Below are 10,504 nucleotides of genomic sequence, written 5' to 3'. Positions count from 1 at the left end.
GGGGAAAAATAATTTTTAAGGAGCTCCGACTGGGGGTTTGGGGTGGCAACCCCCCCCCACTTTATTGGTTAATGTTCGCGCTGCCGTTGCGGGTGTGTGTGTGTGTGGGGGGGGGGGGGTGATTCCCTCCCCCCCATTATAGAGAAAACTGAACTTTTCCCGAAAGAAATCAGAAAAAGTTCCGTTTTCTCTATAATGGAGGTTTTCAACCCCCCGAGCCCCCCTCCAACAGCAGCGTGAACACTAAACAATAAAGTGTGTGTGGGAGGGTTTCCACCCCAACCCCCCCGTCGGAGATCTTTAAAAATTACTTTCCCCCCTGCACTTCTCTCTTGCTCCAAATTGCCGGCGCTGGATTGTCGGCGCGCTGGCGTCTTGCGCGCCACTGACTATGAACCCTGTTGAACTATGGCTGGTGCAATTGTGGGGGGAGATTTTAGGTGTCTTGATACCAGGTCACACAAGTGTTCTACAATATAATGTGGGTGGCCAGGTGCTGTTATATAATAAACTTTTACTATGTGGCATTAGGATGCCTAAAGGAAGTGCCTACTTATAGAATTACCCCCTGTCCCCCATATTCTATCAAAAAGCACCTAAAGTGAGGTGCATAATTGTGTGCCCAGTTACAGGATAGGGTCAGTTATGCGTGTAACATAATTAGCTAATAACACTAACCCCCTCTTTTACAAAGGTGTGCTAAGCTTTTTAGAGCATGCGAAACGCTAACGCGTGCATGTTATCCGGTTAGCGCATGCATTGATTTAGCACATGCTAAATCCACGCTAAAACACTTAGCACACCTTTGTAAAAGAGGGTCTAAGTTGGCGCTTAATTGGAGATATAGACCAATAATTGGTACGTATCCACCTTCAACTGAACAAACAGCTTTTGAAAATATGGAGCCGTGGGGGTAAAGCTCGGCCATAGCCTTAGCCACTTGCAGGGACCTTTCTGGAGACTTCCAGTGATCAGTGACTAGCTTTGTGATGTCAGGTTGCGAGGGAAAGAATGTGGTCAGAGTCACTGAGCCACTCATCATTGAGTACTGCGATGTGGATGTTGGTGGAAATTCTAGCTGATGACTTGAAACAGCCACTGCACCCTGGGGTCTTCTCCCTGGTCCAAGGCCACCACTGGTCAATTGCATATGTACTACTACTACTACTTATCACTTATATCGCTGAAAGGTGTAAGCAGTGTTGTACATTTTGGCATTTATAGACAGTTCCTGCTTGGAAGAGCTTGGACAGACAGACAGACATGATATATAGCGTTAGGGATGCAGAACCCAAGGGGAGAGGAGTTAGGCGTCGAAAGCACTCTCGAAGAGGTGGGCTTTTAACTGGGCCTTGAACACTGCCAGAGACAGAGCCTGCCATAGGGATTCAGGCAGCTTGTTCCAAGCATACGGCGCAGCAAGGCAGAAGGGACGGAGTCTGGAGTTGGCAGCTGAAGAGAAGGGCACAGATAGGAGGGACTTACCAGCTGAGCGAAGCTCATGGTGGGGGGGGGGGGAGAGGGGAAGCACAGGGGGAGATAAGTGAAGAGATATAGTGAGGGGCAGCTGAGTGAGTGCATTTGTAGGTCATTTGTAAGTGACTTTAGGAGAGGGGCAACGTGAGTATAGCGGCTCTCCCGGAAAATCAGTCAGCAGCCGAATTCCGGACGGATTGGAGGGGAGCGAGATGTGTTAACTGACTTATTCAGTAGCGCCTAACTTCCCTTGCACACAACTGCAAAGGGGGCGTTCATGTAAAGGGGAATGGGTTCATCAGGGACGTTCCAACTAAACTTGCGTGCACTTTATAGAACACTTTCTCTTATGCGCACCTGCTGTGTTTAGGTACCAGCATCTAAGACAGCCATAGACGTGGCATAAGTGGCTACACCTTCTAGTTCTCGCTCTCTCCGAGATTCTTGAGGCCTTGAGCATGCGCAGATGCTCAAGGCCCAGCACAAGCAAAAGGGAGGATCTTCAGGTACCGGCACCGGCATGTCCTGTGCGTTGGTGCTAGTGATGGTGCCAGATCGGGGTAAGAAATTGTGTTTGGGTGGGTGGGTGGGTGAGTGAGGGATGCCGGATCACAGTGGAGGAGCGACATGAGGGGGGAGATGACGGATTGCGGGGGGGGGGTGTGGAGCAGCGCCGGTGGCCTCGGAGGTGAGGGGTAAGGTGGAGCAACGCCGGTAGTCTCGCGAGGGGGGGGAACTCGCTTTGATATACGAGTAAATTGGTTTACATGCATTCTTCTGGAATGAATTATGCTTGTAAACCAAGGTTCCACTGTATGTATGTTTTGTCCAACATTTTATGATTGTTATTATGTAAACCTTATAGGTAATATATGGTATATAAATTTTTAAATAAATAAATGAAAACTAGAATATCTGTGGGATCAACATAAGAACATAAGAATAAATTTTCTGGGTCAGAGTAATGGTCCATCAAGCCCAATAGCCCATTCTCACGGTGGCCAATCCAGGTCACTAGTACCTGGCCCAAACCCAAGCAAAGAGTGTTGTTTCTGCCTGGTTTCAAACCAGGGACCTTTTGCGTGTTAGGCAAACATGATAACCACTACACTACAGAAAGCTATACAAATCTAGATACCATTGGACCTAAGCAGTGCTGTAAAGCCTGTTCAGATATGTTAATATAAGGATGCATAAACGAAAGATGAAATAGATCTTAATGAACTTGCAATCACATGTTCACGGCTCTCCTCAGTATCTAAAAACACTGTAACCGCCTCATTGGAAGCAAACGGAAGAGAGATGCACAACTGAATTTGCCAGCAGTAAGAGTCTGTTTTATGTTCCTGTTAGGAAAAAAAAATCACACAAGATTAATTGTACTTTCTTCACTTTAGGGTGACAGGATGATCTAGCACATTGCTTAGCTAGTTGGCTTGGCAGTAGAAGTACATTACGAAGACCCTCCCTTTTTCATTTTTCCTGAGGCGATATTAAGTCATGAAATTTCCCTTTCAGCCACACCCGTCATTACAAATCTAAGGAATTCAAGGCACTGCTGTACTAATCCGAGACAGAAACTCATATAAAAATCACATGGATATACGTAAACATGACAACATCATGAAACGAGGAAAGCATGCAGGAAGGAAGGCTTTTTTGTTTGCTTTCAGCAAGAAGCATAGTCATTAAGAAAAGAGAGATACTCGCATCCGATATCTCCTTTGTATTTGAGCTGTAGAATAATATTCCTAGTTATAAACATCAAAGCAAAAAAATGAAATGATAATGAAGCTGGCAGGGGTGTTATAAACCCTGCAAGCAACTTTAACACACACACTTTTGCTTTCAGGATTGCTCCATGAAAGATTATCACATAAGAATTTTGCCTGTCTTCTCTGTTGGGAACATTCTGTTAGACACAATCCTCCAGATTCTATAAAGGTCTCCCAAATTTGGATGCAAATCTCAGATCCTTGCACAAACCAATTAGTTAACAGCCAATTATTGATGCTAATTGGCACTTATTTGGACTTGTGCACAGATCTGATTGCATGCTATTCTATAACACTGCACCCTTAAATTGTCTCACATGCAACCCAAAGGGGATGGCCTTGGGGAGTGGGACAATTCAACATGGCTGTTTCAGTAAGGCCAGTTTAGCACATTAAAGGAAAGAAGCACCAATGGGGAGTAATGGAGGATTCCCCCCCTTCAAACCTTGAAGTCATAAGATAATGCAGAGGCAGAAAAAGAAAACCATGGATGGGTGAAGGGAAAGGAAAAAAACACCAATGGGGTTAAGGGAGGATTTCCCCCCCCCCCCCCCTAGTTATAAACCTTGAAGTCATAAGATAATGCAGAGGCAGAAAAAGACCATGGATGGGTGAAGGGAAAGGAAAGAAGCACCAGTGGAGGGGGGGTGACCTATGTCCCCCCCCTTTCAAACCTTCAAGTCACCAGATGATACAGAGGCAGAAGACCATGAGTGGGTGAAAGGAAAGGAAAAAAGCACCAGTGGGGCAAGGGAGGCTAATCCCCCCTCTCTTTCAAACCTCACAGCTTCAGCAAGGTAAGCGCTTGCCATTACAATGGCTGTGATGAATGTTCATGCTGAACCGGGATGGCTGAAATGGCCGTGCTAAATCGTCCTAGACCCTGGACATGGGAGGTGCATGGATGGGTCTTAGAAACATAGAAACATAGAAATAGACGGCAGATAAGGGCCAAGGCCCATCTAGTCTGCCCACCTTAATGTCCCTCCCCTACCTTCGCCCTGTGAATAGATCCCTCCCCTACCTTCGCCCTGTGAATAGATCCCATGTGACGATCCCATTTGGCCTTAAAATCAGGCACGCTGCTGGCCTCGATCACATGCAGTGGAAGACTATTCCAGCGATCAACCACCCTTTCTGTGAAAAAGAATTTCCTGGTGTCAGCTCGTAGTTTCCCTCCCCTAATTTTCCACGGATGCCCTCTTGTTGTCGTGGGACCCTTGAAAAGGAAGATATCTTCCTCCGTCTCTATGCAACCCGAGAGATACTTGAACGTCTCGATCATGTCCCCCCTCTCTCTGCGCTCCTCGAGTGAGTATAGCTGCAATTTGTTTAGCCGTTCCTCATATGGGAGATCCTTGAGTCCTGAGACCATCTGGGTGGCCATTCTCTGAGCCGACTCCAGTCTCAGCACATCCTTGCGATAATGCGGAACTTCCAAAACGCAGGCACGGGGTTATAGAATACCGCAGTTATGCACCCAACTTGCATGCCAGAATATACACTAGGTCTCAGCAGAAATAAGTCCTTACACTAAGTGCACGTCGGTTAAGCACACGCTTCGGTTATCCACAGCCTACCACCACGATCCCGGTTATTTTACATTAAAGTCAATGGACGTAAACTCCGGACATTTGCAATTCGGATAAGCACACAATCTGCTTATGCGCCCTGATGTCATAGGTCCAATCTCTATTCTTTCACGTTACGTTCACTCCGGTTAAATGCAATCACGTTCTGACTGGGAATGGCTAGGCTTCACACAGCAGCTTAAGCACTGGCACAGCTGGGAAAGTGAGTGCTCCACTTCCACTCAAGCTGTAGGGCATAGCTTTCCTGTACTTTAGGCTCCAGCAGCCCAAGCCCCATATTTAAACTGAGTCAGCTTAACTACAGCCTCCCCTCCCCTTCCCCCACTCCTATTAAGCATACACTCCATTTAAGTGCACGTGGAGACCCGGTCTGAAGGGCGTGCACCTAAGCGGAGTCCACTGTATTCTATAAAGGCTCCCTTTACAGAATAGCACTTAGTGTGGATTTTTCCAAATGCTTAACTTAGAGGACCATTTACTGAAACTGTCCCAATATGAAATGTTTTCATTATAAAAACCATTTTTTTTTCTCTCCCCCCCTATCCTCTTCATCTCTATGAAAGGTTCAGACTAATAAAGGCCCACTGAGAATTATCAATAAAGCCATCCTCCCCACCCTTACCCACAAAGCATTGTAACATGCTATAGGATGACAGATAAAGACCTGTGTGGTTCATCCAGTCTACAAATACAATAATCAATAAATATACTGCTGTTGAAGTATCATTCAGACCAGTCCTGGAGGATCACCAGGCCAATCGGGTTTACAGGCCATCCCTAATGAATATGCATGAGAGAGATTTGCATATATTGGAAGTGACAGGCATGAAAATCTGCTCCATGCATATTCATTAAGGCTATCCTGAAAACCCGATTGGCCTGGTGGTCTTCCAGGACAGGGTTGGGGACCACTGATTTAGACCAGTGTATGTCAAACTGTATGCCATGACGCTATTGTGTCTCCTGAGATTTCAGGTGTGCCACGACATACTGGGGAGGAAGAGAGGCGCCGGTGCTGGCTGACGGCCTACAGGACATGCCTCCAGCAGCGAGAGGCACATCCTGTAGGCAATCAGCTGGCGCCAGGGTCTCTCCTTCTCTCCGGCCCTTTTCCCTGTTGGCACCACTGGCAGCTCAGGGCCTCTCTGTAGGGCCTTCACTCACATATGCGGACGTCAACGTAATGATGTCACGCATGCATGTGACGTCATCATGGCGATGTCTGCACAATTCCTGTTGCCTTAAGCTGCGGCCACTACATATTAGGGCCTGTTTTACAAAGCCGTGCTGCAACAGCCCCGAAGCCCTTAAAAATCTCTATGGGCTTTGGGGCCGTTACCGCACAGCAGCCGCTATTGTGGCTTTGTAAAACATGCCCTTATTGTGCCACGGCTCGACAAAGTTTGCGGGACACCAATTTAGACACTCATTCACACCAAAACAAAATATTTAAAAAAGAGCAAAATGAACAAAAATATATAACATGGAGAGAAACAGATCTCAATTTATTGGCTCGTGGACTAACATTGTCATTTAGAACACATACCATCATAGGTCTGTTAAAAAAAACTCTCCAGAAAACAAAAACGGCTCAAGTAAAGGATGGATAAAATCCAAACGGTAGATCAGGCATGGTCCCTATTGAAAAATGCTATCACGGAAGCACAAAATCTCTGCATTCCAAAGATAACCAAAGGATGGAAAGATAAAGGCAAAGGAGAACCGGCATGGCTTACTAAAGAGGTGAAGGATGCCGTAAGAGAAAAAAAGAACTCCTTTAAAAACTGGAAACGCACGAAAACAACCAAAGCTTGTAACAAACACAAAGATGATCAGAAGAAATGTCACAAGGCAGTGAGGGATGCAAAAAAGGACTATGAGGAGAAAATAGTGCAAGAGGCCAAAAATTTCAAGCTCTTCTTTAGATACGTAAAAGGAAAGAAAATCCGCAAAAGAGGCAGTGGGACCGCTGGATGACCAGTGAAGAAAAGGGTACATCAAGGAAGACAAATAAATTGCAGACAAACTAAATTCCTTCTTTGCATCTGTCTTTACAAAGGAGGACACCGCAACAATACCAGAAGCGGTGAAAGTGTTCAAAGGAGTAATAGAGGACAGCCTCACCACAGTAGAAGTGGACTTGGACCAGATATACTACCAGATCGACAATCTTAAAAGTGACAAATCCCCTGGACCTGATGGAATTCACCTGAGAGTCTTAAAAGAATTGAAGGTTGAAATCAGAGAGCTTTTGCAAAAACTTGCCAACCTGACAGTTAGAACTGGGCAGATACCGGACGACTGGAAGATAGCGAACATCACGCCAATTTTCAAAATAGGATCAAGAGAAGAACCGGGCAATTACAGACCTGTGAGTCTTACGTCTGTCCCTGGAAAGATGGTTGAAGCACTGATTAAAGATAGCATAGTCCGGCACTTGGATACACACGACCTAATGAGAGCCAGTCAACATGGCTTCAGGAAAGGGAAATCATGTTTGACGAATTTACTTCAATTTTTTGAGATCATGAACAAACAAATTGATAGTGGAGAACTGGTGGACATAATATACTTGGACTTCTAGAAAGCGTTCGACAAGGTTCCACATGAAAGACTTCTCAGGAAACTACAAAGCCCTGGAATAGAGGGAGATATACTAAGATGGATAGGCAAATGGCTGGAGAACAGAAAGCAGAAAGTGGGCATAAATGGGAAGTTCTCAGACTGGGAGAAAGTGACTAGCGGTGTGCCCCAGGGCTCGGTACTTGGGCCGATCTTGTTTAATATTTATATCAATGACCTAGAAGGAACATCCAGTGAGATCATCAAGTTTGCAGAAGACACAAAGCTATGCCGGGCAATCAGATCACAGAAGGATAGCGAGGAACTCCAGAGTGATTTGTGTGAGTTAGAGAAATGGGCGGAGAAATGGCAGATGAAGTTTAATGTGGAAAAGTTCAAGTTCAAGTTCAAGTTTATTAGTATTTGATAAATCGCTTAATCGGTTTGCTAAGCGATGTACAAAATTATAAAAAGAAAGTTAAATTACAAATAGACAGACCAAATGACATAATTTTTGAAGACGAGACAAACATGAGTTGTGAGGAAAGGGGGGAAAAGTTACATCTTTTTTAGAAAAAACAAAAAGGAAAAGAACAAAAGGGAACGAGGTAGTTAAAAATCTGAAAATATTAAACAAATCTAAAATTTAAATGTTAAAAGCATCTTTAAAAAGATGAGATTTTAAGAATTTTTTGAAGGAGGGGAGGTCTTTTTCGTTTTTAATGTATTGTGGTAATGAGTTCCACCTTTGGGGACCCATTACAGAAAACATATCGGATCTTCTTGTGCCTACTATTTTCAGAGAGGGTACAGATAAGAGATTTTGGAAGGTTGATCTGAGTGGGCGTATAATGTTGTGGGGTATTAACATCCTAGCTATAAATTGAGGTTCATTATAGGTTAGAGTTTTAAATATTAACAGCATGACCTTAAAGAAAAGTGCAAAGTAATGCATTTAGGCAGAAAGAACAAGAAACACGAGTATAGAATGTCAGGTGCAACTCTGGGTAAGAACGAACAAGAAAAGGACCTGGGTATATTGATAGATAGGACCCTGAAGCCGTCGGCACAATGCGTGGCAGCGGCAAAGAAAGCAAATAGAATGTTAGGCATGATAAGGAAAGGAATCATGAGTAGATCGGAGAAAGTTATAATGCCGCTTTATAGAGCAATGGTCAGACCACATTTGGAATACTGTGTCCAACATTGGTTTCCCAACCTAAAGAAGGATATAAAACTGCTGGAGAGGGTGCAGAGATGAGCAACAAAGCTAATAAAAGGTATGGAGAACTTGGAATATGAGGAACGACTTAAGAGACTGAGATTGTTCCCCCTTGAAAAAAGGAGATTGCGAGGGGATATGATCGAGACTTTCAAAATACTGAAAGGAATCGACAAAATAGAGCAGGAAAAAAAATTATTTGCAATGTCCAATGTGACATGGACAAGAGGACATGGATTGAAGCTAAGGGGGGACAAGTCCAGGACAAATATCAGGAAGTTCTGCTTCACGCAACGAGTGGTGAACACCTGGAATGCCCTCCCAGAGGAGGTTATTGAGGAATCCGCTGTTCTAGGATTTAAAAGCAAACTAGATGTACATCTCCTTACGAGAGGCATAGAGAGATATGGGTGACTAAAATTATGCCAGGTGTACACCTAGCTGGGCCTCCGCGTGTGCGGATCGCCGGACTTGATGGACCGAAGGTCTGATCCGAAGATGGCAGTACTTATGTTCTTAAAACTCCCAAGTCTCTTTTCTGGGCAGTCTTTCCAAGTACCGCCCTGGACATCCTGTATTCGTGCATGAGATTTTTGTTACCTACATGCATCACTTTACACTTATCCACGTTAAAAAGGTTTAAAGCATGAAGAACAGGTGTAACTGACAAAGGTCATTCTAGTCGCCCATCAACATCGTTCATACAAGAGCACAATGATGCTTTAATTAGAGAAGACCAACAGATAACAGTATCTCAATTAGCTGCAAATTTGGATATCAGCTATGGATCTACATTTGTCATAATGCATGATGACTTAGGATACAAGAAAGTTTGCGCACGATGGATTCCCAAACAGCTTACTGATCTGCACAAGCAATAGCGTGTGAAGGTTGCGACCCAGGTCCTGAGACGGTATGAAGAAGATCCTAGTATTCTGGAGAGAATTGTCAGCGTCAACGAGACATGGGTGCATCACTGCAACCTGGAGAGGAAAAGACAAGGCACGATGAAATTAAAGAAGCGATGTTCACCTGGCTTCGGGGACTATGTGGGAAAGCGATATGTTCAGTTACTTCTATTAAAGCCGTTAAATGTATTTTGCTTTTACTTTTTGATTTTCCCTCGTATTAAGGACAAGCCCACACAGATTTACGATTTTGGTGTTTGTCCAAGAAGGCCTGGTCTTGATTGAAACATGGACGGTAAAGTGTTTACTTTCATTGGTGAATTGGTTCAGAGTTCGCAGTTCAGAATGAGAAAAGAAACTGAATTGAATACCATCCACAACTCAACAGAAATTATTTATGTTCCTGAATATTTGTTTGGAAACTTCAAACCAGTGCTGATTTTTTGCTAATATGAAGCTGCTGAGATCATAAAAGTTTGCACTGGATTTCAGTTTACATTTGGATGACTAATATTATACAAGAAAAGCACAAAGGCCTTTAGAATTGGGATAGCAAGCGAGTCCTGACACGGGCATCCATGCTTGTGTCAGGGGTCAAACTATGCAGTCCACTAGAGGGCAAATGCTATCTAGTACTGAACAGCAACAATCACCTTTCAAAATTAGTCACAGGTTTAATCAAACTGCGGTGTCACAGCAGTGAGTTGCTTCAAAACTGTGTGAAGGCTTTTGGTGCATTTCTTGTTTGTTTTTGGTGCATTTCTTGTTTGTTTTTGGTGCATTTCTTGTTTGTTTGATTCCCTCTCTTTTGATGTTGACTTTAATATTATACAACTTTATCTTATAAGAGAATGTAAAACATACAATAGCCTCCCCTTTAATAAACCAGCACATTTGCCTCCTAACTTTGTCTGGAGTGTCTAGGTCAGAAAAGGGATGTCCAAACTGAGATATTCAAAATAGAGAATG

The 10,504-nt window shown here is 44.1% G+C and overlaps 1 non-coding gene across 1 annotated transcript; it reads right to left on the bottom strand.

Annotated features, from left to right (window-relative positions):
- Nucleotides 1–2,523: 2,523 nt before the first annotated feature.
- Nucleotides 2,524–2,596, bottom strand: TRNAV-AAC. The gene has a single exon. It is a non-coding gene; the product is annotated as a tRNA-Val (tRNA).
- Nucleotides 2,597–10,504: the final 7,908 nt, after the last annotated feature.

Source organism: Geotrypetes seraphini, chromosome 2 (genome assembly GCF_902459505.1).
Source record: "Geotrypetes seraphini chromosome 2, aGeoSer1.1, whole genome shotgun sequence".
NCBI classification, from domain to species: Eukaryota; Metazoa; Chordata; class Amphibia; order Gymnophiona; family Dermophiidae; genus Geotrypetes; species Geotrypetes seraphini.
Note: the sequence above shows the minus strand (reverse complement) of the source record. Positions and strands in the feature narration are given on the sequence as shown.